General features: G+C 42.3%; 1 protein-coding gene across 1 annotated transcript in view; it reads left to right on the top strand.

Annotated features, from left to right (window-relative positions):
• The first annotated feature begins 18,120 nt into the window (after positions 1 to 18,120).
• The window catches only part of LOC136863923 (uncharacterized), a 45,568-nt gene continuing 42,893 nt past the window's right edge, over positions 18,121 to 20,795 (top strand). The window contains exon 1 of the mRNA XM_067140357.1: positions 18,121 to 18,139. The gene's annotated coding sequence lies outside the window, so the exon portion shown is untranslated. The remainder of the gene's footprint in view (positions 18,140 to 20,795) is intronic.

Here is a 20,795-nt window from a genome sequence, read left to right as displayed (position 1 = left end):
TTATGTTGACAATTGGGCTTCAGTGAGAATTGATGGTAGAATGAGTTCTTGGTTCAGGGTACTTACAGGGGTTAGACAAGTCTGTAATCTTTCGCCTTTGCTGTTCGTAGTTTACATGGATCATCTGCTGAAAGGTATAAAATGGCAGGGAGGGATTCAGTTAGGTAGAAATGTAGTAAGCCGTCTGGCCTATGCTGACGACTTAGTCTTAAGGGCAGATTGTGCCGAAAGCCTGCAGTCTAATATCTTGGAACTTGAAAATAGGTGCAATGCGTATGGTATCAAAATTAGCCTCTCGAAGACTAAATTGATGTCAGTAGTTAAGAAATTCAACAGAACTGAATGGCAGATTGATGATACAAAGCTAGAACAGGTCGATAATTTCAAGTATTTAGGTTGTGTGTTCTCCCAGGATGGTAATATAGTAAGTGAGATTGAATCAACGTGTCGTAAAGCTAATGCAGTGAGCTCACAGTTGCGATCAACAGTATTAGGTAAGAAGGAAGTCAGCTCCCAGACGAAACTATCTTTAAATCGGTCTGTTTTCAGACCAACTTTGCTTTACGGGAGCGAAAGCTGGATGGACTCAGGATATCTTTTTCATAAGTTAGAAGTAACATACATGAAAGTAGCAAGAATGATTGCTGGTACAAACAGGTGGGAACAATGGCAGGAGGGTACTCGGAATGAGGAGATAAAGGCTAATTTAGGAATGAACTCGATGGATGAAGCTGTACGCATAAACCGGCTTCGGTGGTGGGGTCATGTGAGGCGAATGGGGGAGGATAGGTTACCTAGGAGAATAATGGACTCTGCTATGGAGGGTAAGAGAAGTAGAGGTAGACCAAGACGAAGATGGTTAGACTCGATTTATAACGATTTAAAGATAGCCTTAGAGGTATAGAACTAAATGAGGCCACAACACTAGTTGCAAATCGAGGATTGTGGCGACGTTTAGTAAATTCACAGAGGCTTGCAGACTGAACGCTGAAAGGCATAACAGTCTATAATGATAATGTATGTATGTAATAAATAAATTGATAATTTACAGATATAATGTATTTGAAATAAACATGTTAATGGTTGTGCTAATGTTACCCATTGTATTTTCATAAAAATGGTTACTTTTCTTTTGAATTCTGTTACCAAGACTTTCAATTCCAAACAGTTTCCCTTGCCAACATGGACATGACCACGTGATTTTACACCTTGAAACGATCATGATAAAAACCATGGCTAGTTAACATGATTACATAATATTTCCATGTTAGTATCTATCTATCAATCTAAGTAGTATAATGGGAGAGTTCGGCCGCCACCTCCACCTCAGGCTCCCAGTGGCCACCTCCACCTCCACCTCAGCCAGAGGCCTCCCAGTGGCCACCTCCACCTCCACCTCAGCCAGAGGCCTCCCAGATGCCTCCTCCACCTCCCGCGGGAAATTTGAATTTGTAAACAAAGCCACGTGCTTTTTGACAGCTGTCATCGACAACAACGCATCGCAAACCTCAGTACTGCCATCTTGACGGGCCTAAACCTCAGTAGTGCCAACTTAACCTCACTAGCTCGAGATAAACAAAGCCACGTATTTTTTGACAGCCACGTGCTTTTTGACAGATTTGTAAACAAAGCCACGTGCTTTTTGACAGCTGTCATCGACAACAACGCATCGCAAACCTCAGTACTGCCATCTTGGCGGGCCTAAACCTCAGTAGTGCCAACTTAACCTCACTAGCATGAGGTAAACAAAGCCACGTGTTTTTTGACAGCCACGTGCTTTTTGACAGATTTGTAAACAAAGCCACGTGCTTTTTGACAGACAACAACGCATCGCTAACCTCAGTACTGCCATCTTGACGGGAATAAACCTCAGTAGTGCCAACTTAACCTAACTAGCTCGAGATAAACAAAGCCACGTGCTTTTTGACAGCCACATGCTTTTTGACAGCTGCCATCCGCCATCTTTAAACTACAGAGCGCTGTGCTGCCCTCTTGCGTCACCTGTCATCGGCAGTGCTGCCATCTTGGCGGGCCTAAACCTTAGTGCTACCAACTTAACCTCACTAGCTCGAGATAAACAAATCCACGTGCTTTTTGACAGCCACGTGCTTTTTTGACAGCTGTCATCCGCCATCTTTAATCCATAGAGCACAGTGCTGCCCTCTTTAGCTACTTACCTTTGAAATGTGGTGGCGGATAATTTGAAAAATGCTTTTTGACAGCAGCCATCTTGCATCGCAAACCTCAGTGCTGCCCTCTTTAGCTAGATACCTGTGGTAGCAGACAATTCCACGTGACAGCAGCCATCTTTAATCAAGAGAGCACCGTGCTGCCCTCTATGTGGTGGCGGCAAATTGAAAAATTCCACGTGCTCTTGTTTGGAAACAAACTCACGTGCTTTTTTGACAGCTACCATCCACCATCTTTAATCAACAGAGCACAGTGCTGTACTCTTTAGCTAGATACCTTTGAAATGTGGTGGCGGCAATTTGAAAAATTCTATGTGCTCTTGTTGGGAAACAAAGCCACGTGCTTTTTTGACAGCTGTCATCCGCCATCTTTAATCAATAGAGCACCGTGCTGCTATCATGCGGGCAATTTCATCACCTATCACCCGCCATCTTTAATCTACAGAACACCGTGCTGCCCTCTTTATGGCTACTACCTTAAGCATGTAGTAGCGGGCAATTTGAAAAGTTCTGTTAGCTATCATCCGCCATCTTTAATCAAGAGAGCACCGTGCTGCCATCTTTAGCTAGATACCTTTGAAATGTGGTGGCGGCAAATTGAAAAATTCCACATGCTCTTGTTTGGAAACAAACTCACGTGCTTTTTGACAGCTACCATCCGCCATCTTTAATCAACAGAGCATAGTGCTGCCCTCTTTAGTTTGAAATGTGGTGGCGACAAATTCCACATGCTCTTGTTTGGTAAACATAGCCACGTGCTTTTTTGACAGCTATCATCCGCCATCTTTAATCCGGAGAGCACCGTGCTGCCCTCTTTATCGCAGTAGATGTAAATTCGTCACCTGTCATACGCAGTGCTGCTATCTTTAGCTAGATACCTTTGAAATGTGGTGGTGGATAATTTAAAAAGAAAAATTCTACAGCAGTCCTCTCTCGACGCTAATTGCATAAGATGGCGGCTATACATGACTCCTTAAGGGTGCTTACGCAAGATGGCTGCTATACACAGGTTCTTATGAGACGCCCTTGGGATGCTTGCGCAAGATGGTGGTTATACAAGGCTCCTTATGAGACACCCTAGTGATGCTTGCGCAAGATGGCGGTTGCTCTTATGAGGCGGCTTAAGGGTCCTTGCACAAGATGGCTAGAGACGCCCTAAGGATGCTTGCGCAAGATGGCGGACACAAAATGGCGGCTATACACGTCTCCTTATGAGACGCCTTAAGGGTGCTTGCGCAAGATGGCTGCTGCTCTTAGCTTAGAGGCTAACGTGTCGTGCTAGTTCGATTCATTAAATTTAGGGCTTAAATGCAAAATGTTAAATATCTCGAAAGCAGTGCACCGTAGAGCAAAACGGACAAAATTTTTCTGCCTAATACCTAGGTTCGCAGTATGAGGAACAAGAAAATCATAGTCTAATGATGGGATCAACGGTTCGGTTCCTACTTAGGCCCTTTGGCATTTGCTCTGTTTTAGCTTGTATTGAAGCGAGTCTTCGTAACATGATCAGGTTTAGCTATGGTAGAGAGTATAACGTGCCGTGCAGGTTCGATTCATTAAATTTGGAGGCTTAAATGCAAAATGTTAAATATCTCGAAAACGATGCATCGTAGAGCAAAACGGACAAAATTTTTCCGCCTAATACGTAGGTTCGTAGTATCAGGAACAAGAAAAAACATAGTCTAATGATGAGATCAACGGTTCGATTCCTACTTAAGCCCTTTGCCATTCGCAGCTATCTATTTCTACAAGATGGTGGCTGCTCTTATGAGAAACAAGATGCCTTGAGACGTCCTAGGGATGCTTACGCAAGATGGCAGACACAAAATGGTGACTATACATAGCTCCTTATGAGACGGCCTAGGGGTGCTCGCACAAGATGGCGGCTACTCTTATGAAGAAAGCTAGCTTAGAGGCTACTGCGCAAGATAACAGCTGCTGTTATGCATGTGGTGGAGGGCAATTTGAAATTCTATGTGCTTAATCAACAGAGCACCCTGCTGCCCTCTTTAGCTGAAATGTGGTGGTGGATAATTTGAAAAATTCTTTTGACAGCTATCATCTTTAAAAACAATGGCGACTATACATAGGCTGTTAAGGCCTTATCATTCTCCTCCTCCTCCTCCTCCTCCTCCTCCTCCCCCTCCTCCTCCTCCTTCTCTACCTCCTCCTCCGCCTCTTATGTCAAGGCATAGCTTTATATCGAACAAGTTTAAACCTGCATCGCGAAGGCAAGCGTGTGCAGCGATAACATTATTGTGCATGTTTAGACTTTCGAAACATAAGAAGAGTAGAATCAAACGCTGTACTTGATACGACATGTGATCAGAACATTGATTGATGCGTTCAGAAAAACAAAATAAGTGATCAAGACTAGAATCGAACAATGTACTCAATACATCATGTGTTTAGAATATGTCAGGGGATACGCTTGTTCTTAGAAGATCAGATTGAAACATAACAAGACTAGAATAGAACACTGTAATCGATGTTGTTAACTTCAACATGTGATCAGAACATTGATTGATGTGTTCAGAACACAAAATAAGTGATCATGACTAGAATCGAACACTGTACTCAATACAACATGTGATCAGAACATTGATCGATGTGTTCAGAACACGAAATAAGTGATCAAGACTAGAATCGAACACTGTACTCAATACAACATGTGTTTAGAACATGTTAGGGGGTACCCTCGTTCTAAGAAGATCAGAATGAAACATAACAAGACTAGAATCGAACACTGTAATCGATGTTGTTAACCTCAACATATGATCAGAACATTGTTTGATGTGTTCAGAGCAAAAGTACAATTTTGATGATTTGCGCAGCTAACTCGCTCGGTAAACGATATAGCCAAAGTATAACTTCAAATTATTTACCTTCCATCATTCGTCTTGTGTGTAAAAATCAGTCGAACAAGTTATCGCATAAACATGGCTGAAAAAAAATCGTGATAGGGTATGGAACCCAGGGGTTACATCTTATCAGAAGGGCAAAAAGGATGAAAGGACTCTTCCTCCTCCTTACCGCACATTCCTTGGCTAAAGGGCTAATGGGCTAAAGGGCTTAAGGGCTAAAGGTGCAACAACCTCATCGATCGCTATCAGCAAGAACGCTTGTACTTTGTTAAGTGTAGAAAATTAATCTTTATTTGTAAATGGTTTCATGTTCAGAACAAGGAATGGAAAATCCCCGAGGTGTGAGGAGTTACGTTTTTCGAACTAGTGTTTGGAACACTGAACTTTTCAAGATGATAGCAGAGAGTTTAGCAATGTTCTGTTGTTGGATTTTAAATTCCGCGCTACAACATGCATAAGGTGGTAGCCTTGAGGTTTACCGCCGTAAAGATGGCAAGAGTGAGGTTAACAATGTTCTGTTGTTGGATTTTAAATTCCGCGCTACATCATGCATAAGGTGGCAGCCTTGAGGTTTACCACCGTAAAGATGGCAAGAGTGAGGTTAACAATGTTCTGCTGTTGGATTTTAAATTCCGCGCTATAACATGCATAAGGTGGCAGCCTTGAGGTTTACCGCCGTAAAGATGGCAGCAGTGAGGTTAGCGACGCTCTATTGTCCTTCAAAGTGAGGTTAGGGTTCGTCAAGAAGACAGCTGTCAAAAAAGCACGTGGCTATGTTTACCAAACAAGAGCACGTGGTCGTGACGTCACGGTCACGTAATCAATCCTTAGCTCGACGTCGTTAAGAGCAGTATTAGGGTTAGCTATGCTTAAAAGTCTTGGGAACAGAGCAGCAGTATGAATTGCTATGTTTCAAAGCGTGTACACATGACCTATCGATTTTACATGCATCGACCATCGAACTAAACTTCATCCGCTAGATCGTGCTGCTATCTTAGCATAACCTATACCCATAAAATTAAAGTACAATGAATAGCCATGTTTCAAAGCGTGTACACATCACCTATCGATTTTGCACACATCGACTCTCGTACTAAACTTCTTCCGCTAGATTGTGCTGCTATCTTAGCATAACCTATACGCGTGACCTTAAGGTACAAAGAATAGCCATGTTTCAAAGCGTGTACACATTACCTATCGACTTTGCATGCAACAAATATCGTACTAAACTTCTTCCGCTAGGTTGTGCTATCTTAGCATAACTCATACACATGAACTTAAAGTACAAAGAATAGCCATGTTTCAAAGCGTGTACACATTACTTATTGATTTTGCATGCATCAAATATCGTACTAAATTTCCTCCGCTAGATTGTGCTGCTATCTTAGCATAACCTATACCCATGAACTTAAAGTATAATGAATAGTCATGTTTCAAAGCGTGTACACATCAACTATCGAATTTGCATGTATCGACTCTCGTACTAAACTTCTGCAGGTAGATTGTGCTGCTATCTCAGCATAACTAAGACGCATGAACTTAAAGAACAAAGAAGAGCTATGTCTCAAAACGTGTACACATTACCTATCGATTTTGCAAGCATCGACTCTCGTACTAAACTTCTTCCGCTAGATTGTGCTGCTATCTTAGCGTAACCTATACGCATGACCTTAAGGTACAAAGAATAGCCATGTTTCAAAGCGTGTACACATTACCTATCGACTTTGCATGCAACAAATATCGTACTAAACTTCTTCCGCTAGGTTGTGCTGCTATCTTAGCATAACTTATACACATGAACTTAAAGTACGAAGAATAGCCATGTTTCAAAGCGTGTACACATTACTTATTGATTTTGCATTCATCGAATCTCGTACTAAATTTCTTCCGCTAGATTGTGCTGCTATCTTAGCATAACCTATACCCATGAACTTAAAGTACAATGAATAGTCATGTTTTAAAGCGTGTACGCATCAACTATCGATTTTGCATGTATCGACTCTCGTGCAAAACTTCTTCAGGTAGATTGTGCTGCTATCTTAGCATAACTAAGACGCATGAACTTAAAGTACAAAGAATAGCCTTGTTTCAAAGCGTGTACACATTACCTAATGATTTTGCAAGCATCGACTCTCGTACTAAACTTCTTCCACTAGATTGTGCTAAAATCGTGTAAGTGTGCTGCTATCTTAGCATAACCTATCGATTTTACATGCATCGACTATCGCAAGCATAACTAAGACGCATGAACTTAAAGTACAAAGAATAGCCTTGTTTCAAAGCGTGTACAGATCACCCTGAACTTCTTCCGCCAGATTGTGCTGCTATCTTAGCATAACCTATACGCATGACTTTAAGGTACAAAGAATAGCCATGTTTCAAAGCGTGTACACATTACCTATCGACTTTGCATGTATCGACTCTCGTACAAAACTTCTTCCGCTAGGTTGTGCTGCTATCTTAGCATAACTCATACACATGAACTTAAAGTACAAAGAATAGCCTTGTTTCAAAGCGTTTACACATTACCTAATGATTTTGCACGAAACGACTATCATACTAAACTTTTTCCACTAGATTGTGCTAAAATCATGTAAGTGTGCTGCTACTCATACTAAACTTTTTCCACTAGATTGTGCTAAAATCATGTAAGTGTGCTGCTATCTTAGCATAACCTATCGATTTTACATGCATCGACAATCGTACTAGACTTCTTCCGCTAGAGCATGTAGCAATCGCTTTTGTGTATCCCAAACCCCTGTGCACGAACTTAAAGCATAAAGATGAGCTATGTTCTAAAGCGTGTACACATCACCTATCGATAATGTATGTATCGAATATCGTATTAAACTTCTCCTGCTAGAGCGTACGAGTATCGCTTGTGCGTGCACGAACTTAAAGCATAAAGAATAGCAATGTATAAAAATCTTGTAAACAAAGCAGCAGCATTACGTATAGTCAAGATTAAATGCGTGCACACATCATGTATCCATGATGCATACAGTACTAAACTTATTCCATTAGAATGTACAAAGTTCGCATGTGTTTGTACTGCTATCTTAGCATAGCCTATGTGCATGAACTTAAAGCATAAAGAATAGTTATGTGTAAAAAATCTTGTGAACATAGCAGAGTGTTAACTACGTAGGTGTAGACATTGAACTTTACATGCTGAGGCAAGATACTACGTGACCGTGACGTCACGACCACGTGCTCTTGTTTGGTAAACATAGCCACGTGCTTTTTTGACAGCTGTCTTCTTGACGAACCCTAACCTCACTTTGAAGGACAATAGAGCGTCGCTAACCTCACTGCTGCCATCTTTACGGCGGTAAACCTCAAGGCTGCCACCTTATGCATGTTATAGCGCGGAATTTAAAATCCAACAGCAGAACATTGTTAACCTCACTCTTGCCATCTTTACGGTGGTAAACCTCAAGGCTGCCACCTTATGCATGATGTAGCGCGGAATTTAAAATCCAACAACAGAACATTGTTAACCTCACTCTTGCCATCTTTACGGCGGTAAACCTCAAGGCTACCACCTTATGCATGTTGTAGCGCGGAATTTAAAATCCAACAACAGAACATTGCTAAACTCTCTGCTATCATCTTGAAAAGTTCAGTGTTCCAAACACTAGTTCGAAAAACGTAACTCATCACACCTCGGGGATTTTCCATTCCTTGTTCTGAACATGAAACCATTTACAAATAAAGATTAATTTTCTACACTTAACAAAGTACAAGCGTTCTTGCTGATAGCGATCGATGAGGTTGTTGCACCTTTAGCCCTTTAGCCCTTTAGCCCATTAGCCCTTTAGCCAAGGAATGTGCGGTAAGGAGGAGGAAGAGTCCTTTCATCCTTTTTGCCCTTCTGATAAGATGTAACCCCTGGGTTCCATACCCTATCACGATTTTTTTTCAGCCATGTTTATGCGATAACTTGTTCGACTGATTTTTACACACAAGACGAATGATGGAAGGTAAATAATTTGAAGTTATACTTTGGCTATATCGTTTACCGAGCGAGTTAGCTGCGCAAATCATCAAAATTGTACTTTTGCTCTGAACACATCAAACAATGTTCTGATCATATGTTGAGGTTAACAACATCGATTACAGTGTTCGATTCTAGTCTTGTTATGTTTCATTCTGATCTTCTTAGAACGAGGGTACCCCCTAACATGTTCTAAACACATGTTGTATTGAGTACAGTGTTCGATTCTAGTCTTGATCACTTATTTCGTGTTCTGAACACATCGATCAATGTTCTGATCACATGTTGTATCGAGTACAGTGTTCGATTCTAGTCATGATCACTTATTTTGTGTTCTGAACACATCAATCAATGTTCTGATCACATGTTGAAGTTAACAACATCGATTACAGTGTTCTATTCTAGTCTTGTTATGTTTCAATCTGATCTTCTTAGAACAAGCGTATCCCCTGACATATTCTAAACACATGATGTATTGAGTACATTGTTCGATTCTAGTCTTGATCACTTATTTTGTTTTTCTGAACGCATCAATCAATGTTCTGATCACATGTCGTATCAAGTACAGCGTTTGATTCTACTCTTCTTATGTTTCGAAAGTCTAAACATGCACAATAATGTTATCGCTGCACACGCTTGCCTTCGCGATGCAGGTTTAAACTTGTTCGATATAAAGCTATGCCTTGACATAAGAGGCGGAGGAGGAGGTAGAGAAGGAGGAGGAGGAGGGGGAGGAGGAGGAGGAGGAGGAGGAGGAGGAGGAGGAGGAGAATGATAAGGCCTTAACAGCCTATGTATAGTCGCCATTGTTTTTAAAGATGATAGCTGTCAAAAGAATTTTTCAAATTATCCACCACCACATTTCAGCTAAAGAGGGCAGCAGGGTGCTCTGTTGATTAAGCACATAGAATTTCAAATTGCCCTCCACCACATGCATAACAGCAGCTGTTATCTTGCGCAGTAGCCTCTAAGCTAGCTTTCTTCATAAGAGTAGCCGCCATCTTGTGCGAGCACCCCTAGGCCGTCTCATAAGGAGCTATGTATAGTCACCATTTTGTGTCTGCCATCTTGCGTAAGCATCCCTAGGACGTCTCAAGGCATCTTGTTTCTCATAAGAGCAGCCACCATCTTGTAGAAATAGATAGCTGCGAATGGCAAAGGGCTTAAGTAGGAATCGAACCGTTGATCTCATCATTAGACTATGTTTTTTCTTGTTCCTGATACTACGAACCTACGTATTAGGCGGAAAAATTTTGTCCGTTTTGCTCTACGATGCATCGTTTTCGAGATATTTAACATTTTGCATTTAAGCCTCCAAATTTAATGAATCGAACCTGCACGGCACGTTATACTCTCTACCATAGCTAAACCTGATCATGTTACGAAGACTCGCTTCAATACAAGCTAAAACAGAGCAAATGCCAAAGGGCCTAAGTAGGAACCGAACCGTTGATCCCATCATTAGACTATGATTTTCTTGTTCCTCATACTGCGAACCTAGGTATTAGGCAGAAAAATTTTGTCCGTTTTGCTCTACGGTGCACTGCTTTCGAGATATTTAACATTTTGCATTTAAGCCCTAAATTTAATGAATCGAACTAGCACGACACGTTAGCCTCTAAGCTAAGAGCAGCAGCCATCTTGCGCAAGCACCCTTAAGGCGTCTCATAAGGAGACGTGTATAGCCGCCATTTTGTGTCCGCCATCTTGCGCAAGCATCCTTAGGGCGTCTCTAGCCATCTTGTGCAAGGACCCTTAAGCCGCCTCATAAGAGCAACCGCCATCTTGCGCAAGCATCACTAGGGTGTCTCATAAGGAGCCTTGTATAACCACCATCTTGCGCAAGCATCCCAAGGGCGTCTCATAAGAACCTGTGTATAGCAGCCATCTTGCGTAAGCACCCTTAAGGAGTCATGTATAGCCGCCATCTTATGCAATTAGCGTCGAGAGAGGACTGCTGTAGAATTTTTCTTTTTAAATTATCCACCACCACATTTCAAAGGTATCTAGCTAAAGATAGCAGCACTGCGTATGACAGGTGACGAATTTACATCTACTGCGATAAAGAGGGCAGCACGGTGCTCTCTGGATTAAAGATGGCGGATGATAGCTGTCAAAAAAGCACGTGGCTATGTTTACCAAACAAGAGCATGTGGAATTTGTCGCCACCACATTTCAAACTAAAGAGGGCAGCACTATGCTCTGTTGATTAAAGATGGCGGATGGTAGCTGTCAAAAAGCACGTGAGTTTGTTTCCAAACAAGAGCATGTGGAATTTTTCAATTTGCCGCCACCACATTTCAAAGGTATCTAGCTAAAGATGGCAGCACGGTGCTCTCTTGATTAAAGATGGCGGATGATAGCTAACAGAACTTTTCAAATTGCCCGCTACTACATGCTTAAGGTAGTAGCCATAAAGAGGGCAGCACGGTGTTCTGTAGATTAAAGATGGCGGGTGATAGGTGATGAAATTGCCCGCATGATAGCAGCACGGTGCTCTATTGATTAAAGATGGCGGATGACAGCTGTCAAAAAAGCACGTGGCTTTGTTTCCCAACAAGAGCACATAGAATTTTTCAAATTGCCGCCACCACATTTCAAAGGTATCTAGCTAAAGAGTACAGCACTGTGCTCTGTTGATTAAAGATGGTGGATGGTAGCTGTCAAAAAAGCACGTGAGTTTGTTTCCAAACAAGAGCACGTGGAATTTTTCAATTTGCCGCCACCACATAGAGGGCAGCACGGTGCTCTCTTGATTAAAGATGGCTGCTGTCACGTGGAATTGTCTGCTACCACAGGTATCTAGCTAAAGAGGGCAGCACTGAGGTTTGCGATGCAAGATGGCTGCTGTCAAAAAGCATTTTTCAAATTATCCGCCACCACATTTCAAAGGTAAGTAGCTAAAGAGGGCAGCACTGTGCTCTATGGATTAAAGATGGCGGATGACAGCTGTCAAAAAAGCACGTGGCTGTCAAAAAGCACGTGGATTTGTTTATCTCGAGCTAGTGAGGTTAAGTTGGTAGCACTAAGGTTTAGGCCCGCCAAGATGGCAGCACTGCCGATGACAGGTGACGCAAGAGGGCAGCACAGCGCTCTGTAGTTTAAAGATGGCGGATGGCAGCTGTCAAAAAGCATGTGGCTGTCAAAAAGCACCTGGCTTTGTTTATCTCGAGCTAGTTAGGTTAAGTTGGCACTACTGAGGTTTATTCCCGTCAAGATGGCAGTACTGAGGTTAGCGATGCGTTGTTGTCTGTCAAAAAGCACGTGGCTTTGTTTACAAATCTGTCAAAAAGCACGTGGCTGTCAAAAAACACGTGGCTTTGTTTACCTCATGCTAGTGAGGTTAAGTTGGCACTACTGAGGTTTAGGCCCGTCAAGATGGCAGTACTGAGGTTTGCGATGCGTTGTTGTCGATGACAGCTGTCAAAAAGCACGTGGCTTTGTTTACAAATCTGTCAAAAAGCACGTGGCTGTCAAAAAACACGTGGCTTTGTTTATCTCGAGCTAGTGAGGTTAAGTTGGCACTACTGAGGTTTAGGCCCGTCAAGATGGCAGTACTGAGGTTTGCGATGCGTTGTTGTCGATGACAGCTGTCAAAAAGCACGTGGCTTTGTTTACAAATTCAAATTTCCCGCGGGAGGTGGAGGAGGCATCTGGGAGGCCTCTGGCTGAGGTGGAGGTGGAGGTGGCCACTGGGAGGCCTCTGGCTGAGGTGGAGGTGGAGGTGGCCACTGGGAGCCTGAGGTGGAGGTGGCGGCCGAACTCTCCCATTATACTACTTATCTATCTATCTATCTATCTAGTAATGCTCGGCGTTGATATAGACTAGGCCCTAAGCAATAAATGACTAAATTCATCAATTCCATTATCATAGTCCGTATGGTAAAACTGTATAAGACATAAATGATTGGAACATTTATTCTCTACATTTTTTTATGTAATACTTTTCGATAAGACCAATAACGCAATAACATAGCTAGGTATTTAAAAATTAAATTTTAGGCACCTTCCCGTAAATTGCCATTTCATCCAGCCCGAATAAACATTATTTAGGCTATAACCTAGACTCTAATACCTTATTCTCAGACTTTACATACCGATTTTCAGTAAATTCTGTTCATCCATTTTGTCATGGTTTCTGCGTTGATATGGACTTTGCAACAAAAATCGAAATTCATGAATATCTCTGTTATCATAGCCGGTACGGTAAAAATGTATAAACCGAGCTCGATAGCTGCAGTCGCTGAAGTGCGGCCAGTATCCAATATTCGCGAGATAGTAGGTTCGAACCCCACTGTCGGCAGCCCTGAAGATGGTTTTCCGTGGTTTCCCGTTTTCACACCAGGCAAATGCTGTGGCTGTACCTTAATTAAGGCCACGGCCGCTTCCTTCCAACTCCTAGGCCTTTCCTATCCCATCGTCGCCATAAGACCTATCTGTGTCGTTGCGACGTAAAGCCCCTAGCAAAAAAAAAAAGTATAAGACATACATGACCAGAGATTTAATTCTATATAACTTTAGTTATGTAGTATTTATCACTACGGTCACTGACTCGTTGGCTGAATGGTCAACGTACTGGCCTTCGGTTCAGAGGTTCCCGGGTTCGATTCCCGGCCGGGTCGGGGATTTTAACCTTAATTGGTTAATTCTAATGGCCCGGGGGATGGGTGTTTGTGCTGTCCCCAGCATTCCAACAACTCACACACCACACATAACACTATCCTCTACCACAATAACATGCAGTTACCTACACATGGCAGATGCCGCCCACCCTCATCGGAGGGTCTTCCTCACAAGGGCTGCACTCGGCTAGAAATAGCCACACGAAATTATTATTACTACGGTCACTAATAAAGTAATGTCATATATATTTGAGAATTAAATTGTATGCCTTCCCCTAAACTAATATTTCACTCAGAGTGCATAAAATGATTTATAGCCTATATTATAGTGGCTCTTTCCCCGACTTTACATACATACCGATTTTCAGTAAATTCCCTTCAGCTATTTTCTCGTGATGTCCGTACAGACAGACAGACAGACAGACAGACAGACAGACAGACAGACAGACAGACAGACAGACAGACAGACAGACAGACAGACAGACAGACAGACAGACATAACGGAAAATCAAAAAGTGCATTTCCTTGTTACTGTGGATACGACCAATACAGAAATACCATTATTTATAAATTTTGAGCAATGTACAGACAAAATTCTCATTTTACATATATAGATTTGAAACCCAGAATAGTAAATACAACCAACACGTGCATTTCTCGGTAACTTTGGACCCAGTATGGAAAGAAAAACACTCATTATGTGACTGAACCAAACAAATTAAAAAACCTCCTCAATTAGAACATCACAAATTAAAAGACAGTTTTCAATGCAGTCACATGAGTCAATAACGTGTCGGTCCTCCATGAAATCCTCCACAGTACCATATCACTGAGCATTTCTTCAAGCAAACGGCCCAACTCCTCGATGGCAGTGTCTTTTAGGACCTGAATCGTTAGCGGTGGATGTTGACGGTTGGAAACTGCTGTTTTAAGAACGGTCTGCGCATGCTCTATGAAGTTCTTGTGCGGGGAAGACTAAGACCAGTCCATTCTGCGGATCCCAACTCTCTCCATGTATCCATTCACAGATCGTCCTTTAGAGCAAATCCTTTTCCTACAGTCTCTACAAAACCATTTACTGGGTTCGAACCTCACTGTCGGCAGCCCTGAAGATGGTTTTCCGTGCTTCCAACTTTCACACCAGGCCAATACTGGCTTGGGCTGTACCTTATTTAAGGCCACGGCCGCTTCCTTCCCACTCCTAGAGCTTTCCTACCCCACCGTTTCCATAAGACCTAAGACCTATCTGTGTCGGTGCAACGTAAAGCAAACTGTAAAAAAAATATAAAAAATCACTTACTATAGGTTGAAGAATGCTGCGTTCGTACACTGTGGCCATCATGTTTCCTTGAATGTGAACCAGTGGGGCACGGCGGCCGAGCATGATACCTGCCCGGAATAGAGCTGAACCCCGAAACTGTCGGTGATTTTCTACTGACAGTGATTCATTGTACGGTAACGTCCCTGCCCCCACTCTCCGTATGAGCAGAGCGGTCATCAGAGTGTAAGCCATTTCGCACTTATGTGAACAATGTTCTTGACCATTGATCTCGTGTCCAAATCTGATGTGCACTAGTCCATCGAAAACGAGTCACCCTGTGATGCCGCCGAAGTCTTGGGGTTTTTTCTTGAATACAGTCCCCCATCATGGAGTCTATTGTGCACAGTTTGGTTAACCTACTCCTGCGGCGAAGAGTAGAAGCTGTGCGTGTAGGGTGTCTACGAGCAGATGTAGGTATACAGTATACCGGTGTCCAATAGATCTGCTGCGTTTTGCGTTGTCGGCCCCCACGATGTCAATCTGTTGCTGAATGGGTGTCTTGGATTTTTTTCCCCACAACCTTGAGACAACACTTTGATTCACGTGAACAGTTTTGGCAACGTCAACTTGTCTCATGTTCTGTTGTAAGAAAGTTATTATTTTGAAGCGATCTGCCATAGACAGCATATGATGAAGCATTTTAGTGCACAATGACAAGTTTGCTTGAATATCACTCCAGCTCTAGTGTACTGGATTTGTTTGCCAGTCATGAATCATATGCCGTTATCTGTGAAGAAGGCAGGGTTGTCATGAATTAAACAACGTGTTAAAGCCTCCGTGGTTCAGGCGGCAGCGCGCCGGCCTCTCACCGCTGGGTTCCGTGGTTCAAATCCCGATCACTCCATGTGAGATTTGTGCTGGACAAAGCGGAGGCGGGACAGGTTTTTCTCCGGGTACTCCGGTTTTCCCTGTCATATTTCATTCCAGCAACACTCTCCAGTATCATTTCATTTCAGCTGCCATTCATTAATCATTGCCTCAGAGGAGTGCGACAGGGTTCGGCAGCCGGCACAATTCCTATCCTCGCCGCTAGATGCGGGCTTCATTCATTCCATTCCTGACCCAGTCGAATGACTGGAAACAGACTGTGGATTTTTATTTTCACTTACTGTCTAACCATAAGTGAAACATTAGACATTGGTGGGTAAACTGCAAATATGCTTAAATTATTTTTATGAGTGTACGGTATATGAAGTCCTGGAGGATGTCAGCTGAGGATCATTTGTAGACTCAAGCGTAATAAATGAAAAATACATCAGTAGTCTTCTTCGTCCACCGAGCTCGGTAGCTGCAGTCGCTAAACTGCGGCCAGTATACAGTATTCGGGAGATAGTGCGTTCGAACCCCACTGTTACCATCCCTGAATATGGTTTTCCGTGGTTTCCCATTTTCACACCAGGCAAATGCTGGGGTTGTACCCTTAGTTAAGGCTACGGACGCTACCTTCCCACTCCTTTTTTCTATCCCATGGTTGTCGCAAGACCTATCTGTGTCGGTGCGACGTAAAACAACTTGTAAAAAAAAAAAATCTTCATCCCTGCATTCAAATAAAGATATGAAGGGACTTCATGCTTACTTGAATTTAACAAAAGGTTGTGAATATCTAGACTTCTTCCGTGCTAGAAGAATTTACCGGGCGTTGCTGAAATTCACTGTCCGGCCGAGAATTGAACTCGGAGCGCTCTGAATCTAAGGCCGCCATGCTGGTCATTAGGTGTGGTATTTATTTTCCGTCCGTTGAACCTTTTAACAATTTCAACAGACACCATGGTGTCGAAATTTAGTTCTGCGGGAGTTGCTTAACTTGCTGGAAACCAACAACACGGAACTGTCTCACTTGAACACCCTTAAATGCCAGCGGCCACAACCCGAATCGTAGCAGACCAACATCTAACTGATTCCGCCTCAGAGATCGGTTACCTGTACCTAATGAACATCGCCAAAGGAATCTGGGACATTTGCTAATTTTTGTTAGCCTTTATTATTAGTTATTATTAGTTCTTAATTCTTCTTCTTTACCGAGCTCGATGGCTGCAGTCGCTGAAGCGCGGCCAGTACCCAGTATTCGGGATATAGTGGGTTCGAACCCCACTGTTGGTAGTTTCCCGTGGTTTCCCATTTTCACACCAGCCAAATGCTGGGGATGTACCTTAATTAAGATCACGGTCGCTTCCTTCCCACTCCTAACCCTTTCCTGTCCCATCGTCGCTTGTGTCGATGCGACGTAAAGCAACCTGTTATCACGCTGTTACTGAAATGGTGAGTTATCCCTTTCCATATAGGGCCTAAAGCAGTGTTCGTGCTCTATGAAGGTCAGGTGACGTCACTTTGCTCCATTTCACAACACTACTGTCCCATACTGCCGACATACCGCACCTGTCGAATCGCTTCTCTTGAAAATAGCTCTATAGTGAGGTCATGAATCCTCACTGCATTGGAGGAGGCAAGTTGAATTACAAGATTCTTCGACTGCAACAGAGGTTATGAATGCGTACATATTCTTCCCTTAACTAATGGAACCCACAAGTTGTTTTGTTTGGCTGCATGCAGTTGGGGCGCAGTCTCAAAGAAAAACATCCGTATGCCAAGTTCTGCAGGCTGGCAGAATCGTCATTACCTGACGACGCTTAACTTTGTTTAGAAACAGTTAACTACGGGTAAGGGAAGTGTTCCTCGTAAGAACATCTGATGCAGTCTAATCTTAGAAGCAGGACTCCTACACCGGCTAATAATACCAGTCTCTATATATAACACATAAAACTCATTCAGTAAGTTACGCCAACACCATGAAACTAAATTCCCTAAAATATTTAGCCAAACGTAAGTTACAAGAAAATTAACAGAAATGAGAAACAACGATTCATAAGTTTACTCTGATTGAACTGTGGTATTTCCTCTAAGTTATATAGTAAAATGCATTTTTGGAGATTGCTTCGTAAAAGCACGACTATGTAGTATAGAAGGCTGGTTGGAAAAATATCTTAAACGATATTCTAAACGAATAGCGGGGACTTTTAGGTGCAGACTATCAGCTACCAAATTATGATAAATTCCCATGACGGTAAAACTTATGAATAAAATAGGAATATCAGAATGTTGCCTGTCTCAAGCGGCCTGACAAGTGAATAAGGTGGATCATCATACAGGTCAGACACCCTGCAATACGAATAATGTATACGCAATACTTTATTTTTCAGGTGAAGAAGATAAAACGGAATAAGTATCCAGAATGTAGTCTATTAACATTAGTGTACGCCAGAGTCGTCTACTGGAAGAAGTAGACGAAGTTGGTAGAGTTGCCGGGGAACAAACGAAGTTTCTTGGGAGATAAGTTATTTTACAACACGTGTGAATGTGCGAACATCATCGTATTGTCTGTTGTAGTCTCGATTAAGGAATATTCATTATTCTGTTTGTGAGTATCTTTTAGATATAGTTACAGTAGCTCTTTTGTATATTGAAATTGCTGAAAAACCCACTGCGTACAGCAGCCAAAGGATTCATATTTTATATGATTATAATAGTTATTTTAATAAGATAATATCGATTTGGAAAGGAAAAATATACTAGAGAGTACTCTTCAATTGCTATAAACTGTTCGTTCACCATCTTCTGCACTGGAAGTTTGGAAATGAGTGTGTAAGAATTATTTCCGCTTGTAAGTTATTGCGCATGTATCCTTTCACGGGTTCCTACGTTGCTATGCTACCAAAAGGATCTTTGCCAGGCAACGAACTATATACCATTTAACATGGATCACACAAAATTCCCGTAGATATTTCATTTTAGATTTGGCGCGATGTCTTTCACACATTGGAATAAATTGCAAGTTTGAAGCAGAATCGATGAACATCTTTCTTTGGTTTGTACACTTATGTCCAGAATAGAGTTTATTTATGGATTAGCATTAGGAACTTAATCTACGCATTTTATAATAGACTATACATGAATTAGAATGCCGCATGCTTAGTCTTATTTCTCAATCCATTTTGCGACTGACAAGGAGGCACCACTCTCCGTATATCGCCGATTTATTTCCATTTTGGAGTGATAAAAAGATGCCTTCATTGTTTAAAGGATATATAGTGTAGGACACCAATAAAGAGATATTTACGATAATTGAAAATGGTGTCATGTCAACTATTATGAAACACTATACCGGTACCTGTATCATATGGCAGCTTATTGCTAAGGTGGGGGCATCACATTTTACGGACCTGGGTTCGGAACCCGTTGGACACGAACGTGTTTGTTTTTAATTATTACAATATTTTATATTTATTATGTTGATTTTTGTTTCACAATTATTACTCCGTAAAACGTGATTCCTGTGCCTTTGCATTGGAGGACAGGCGTAGCGTTTCGTAATAGCTAGTTGACACGATACCATTTCCAATAATTCAGAATACCTCTAAAGCGGAGTTTTTCAGCGCCCTAAACTATATTTCACTTTAAACTGTAAGTGGCATTTCATCTCTCCAAGGTGCAAATAAATCGGTGATGTACAAAGTGCGGTGCCTCCTTGTGAGTGGCGTGATGATTACTATTTTAAGAGGAAGTAGGCCCTACAACTAGGCAATCAACCTCTATTAACACTAATCAAAGGAAAAAATGGAAGGGATCCAACACTTCGAAAAATGAAGGTATTCGCCATAGGAAGGCTAGGGCCACGAAAGGTAATAATAATGTCGTATGGCTATTTCTAGCCGGGTGCAGCCCTTGTAAGGCAGACCCTCCGATTAGGGTGGGCGGCATCTGCCATGTGTAGGCAACTTCGTGTTATTATGGTGTAGGACAGTGTTATGTGTGGTGTCTGAGTTGCAGGGATGTTGCGGACAACACAAACACCCAGCCCCCGAGCCACTGGAATTAACCAATGAAGGTTAAAATCCCCGACCCGGCCGGGAATCGAACCCGGGACCCTCGAACCGAAGGCCAGTACGCTGACCATTCATCCAACGAGTCGGACGCCACGAAAGGTGTGAAAATGAAAGACTCCCTAGGCCTCGAATGCTCTAATATCGCCGGAGTCGGAAAAGAATATGAGTTAGCCAAGGCAGGTCGGATAGGATAGACGGAAGTAAGGATTCTGGCACAAGTGGAAGCAATGGCAGGACTCAGCTAAGGGCGCCGGGATCGCCAACCCGCGCTCCCAAGTTAAGTGCCCGTGGGGGCCCCTTTTAGTCGCCTGTTATGACAGGCGCGGGATACAGTGGGTGTTATTCTACCGCCCCCACCCACAGGGGTTTGTAAATGAGGGAAATCTGAGGAAAAATTCGTTCAGAATAGCTACTTTCAATTGCCAATGACAGAAATGTGGCCTTGACACCATTGTGTCCATTTACTTGTACAGGATCCTTGCTTTCGTCCATTTACTTGTGCCAGGATCCTTTCATCTTCTTATATGCATTATCCTGGTGCACTCGTTTTTCTCTCCCAGGAACTTTACTACTTGATGGTACACTGATTTTATTAATTGGCTAAATTTCGATTCCTTTTTTAAAAAATCATACTGATGTTTACGAAAAGGGTTCCCACTGGCTTCAGAAAGGGTAGTTTTAAAAAGGTGAAGGGTATTCAAAAGATAAAATTACTCTAGCTCTTGGAAATGTAGTGGATTCAATGTCGATGATCTAATGAGAGAGGAAATACGAAGTGTATTATCCTAGCACGAACAAAAGAAATATTATACACGGACAATGAAATATTCTACCGCGGAATCAGCAGTTGATAGCAGAATCACCATCTTCGAAATTTATCTACCAACATAATAAAAATAACGGTATTTGTTTAAAGTCCCTT

Source organism: Anabrus simplex, chromosome 1 (genome assembly GCF_040414725.1).
Source record: "Anabrus simplex isolate iqAnaSimp1 chromosome 1, ASM4041472v1, whole genome shotgun sequence".
Lineage (NCBI taxonomy): Eukaryota > Metazoa > Arthropoda > Insecta > Orthoptera > Tettigoniidae > Anabrus > Anabrus simplex.
Note: the sequence above shows the minus strand (reverse complement) of the source record. Positions and strands in the feature narration are given on the sequence as shown.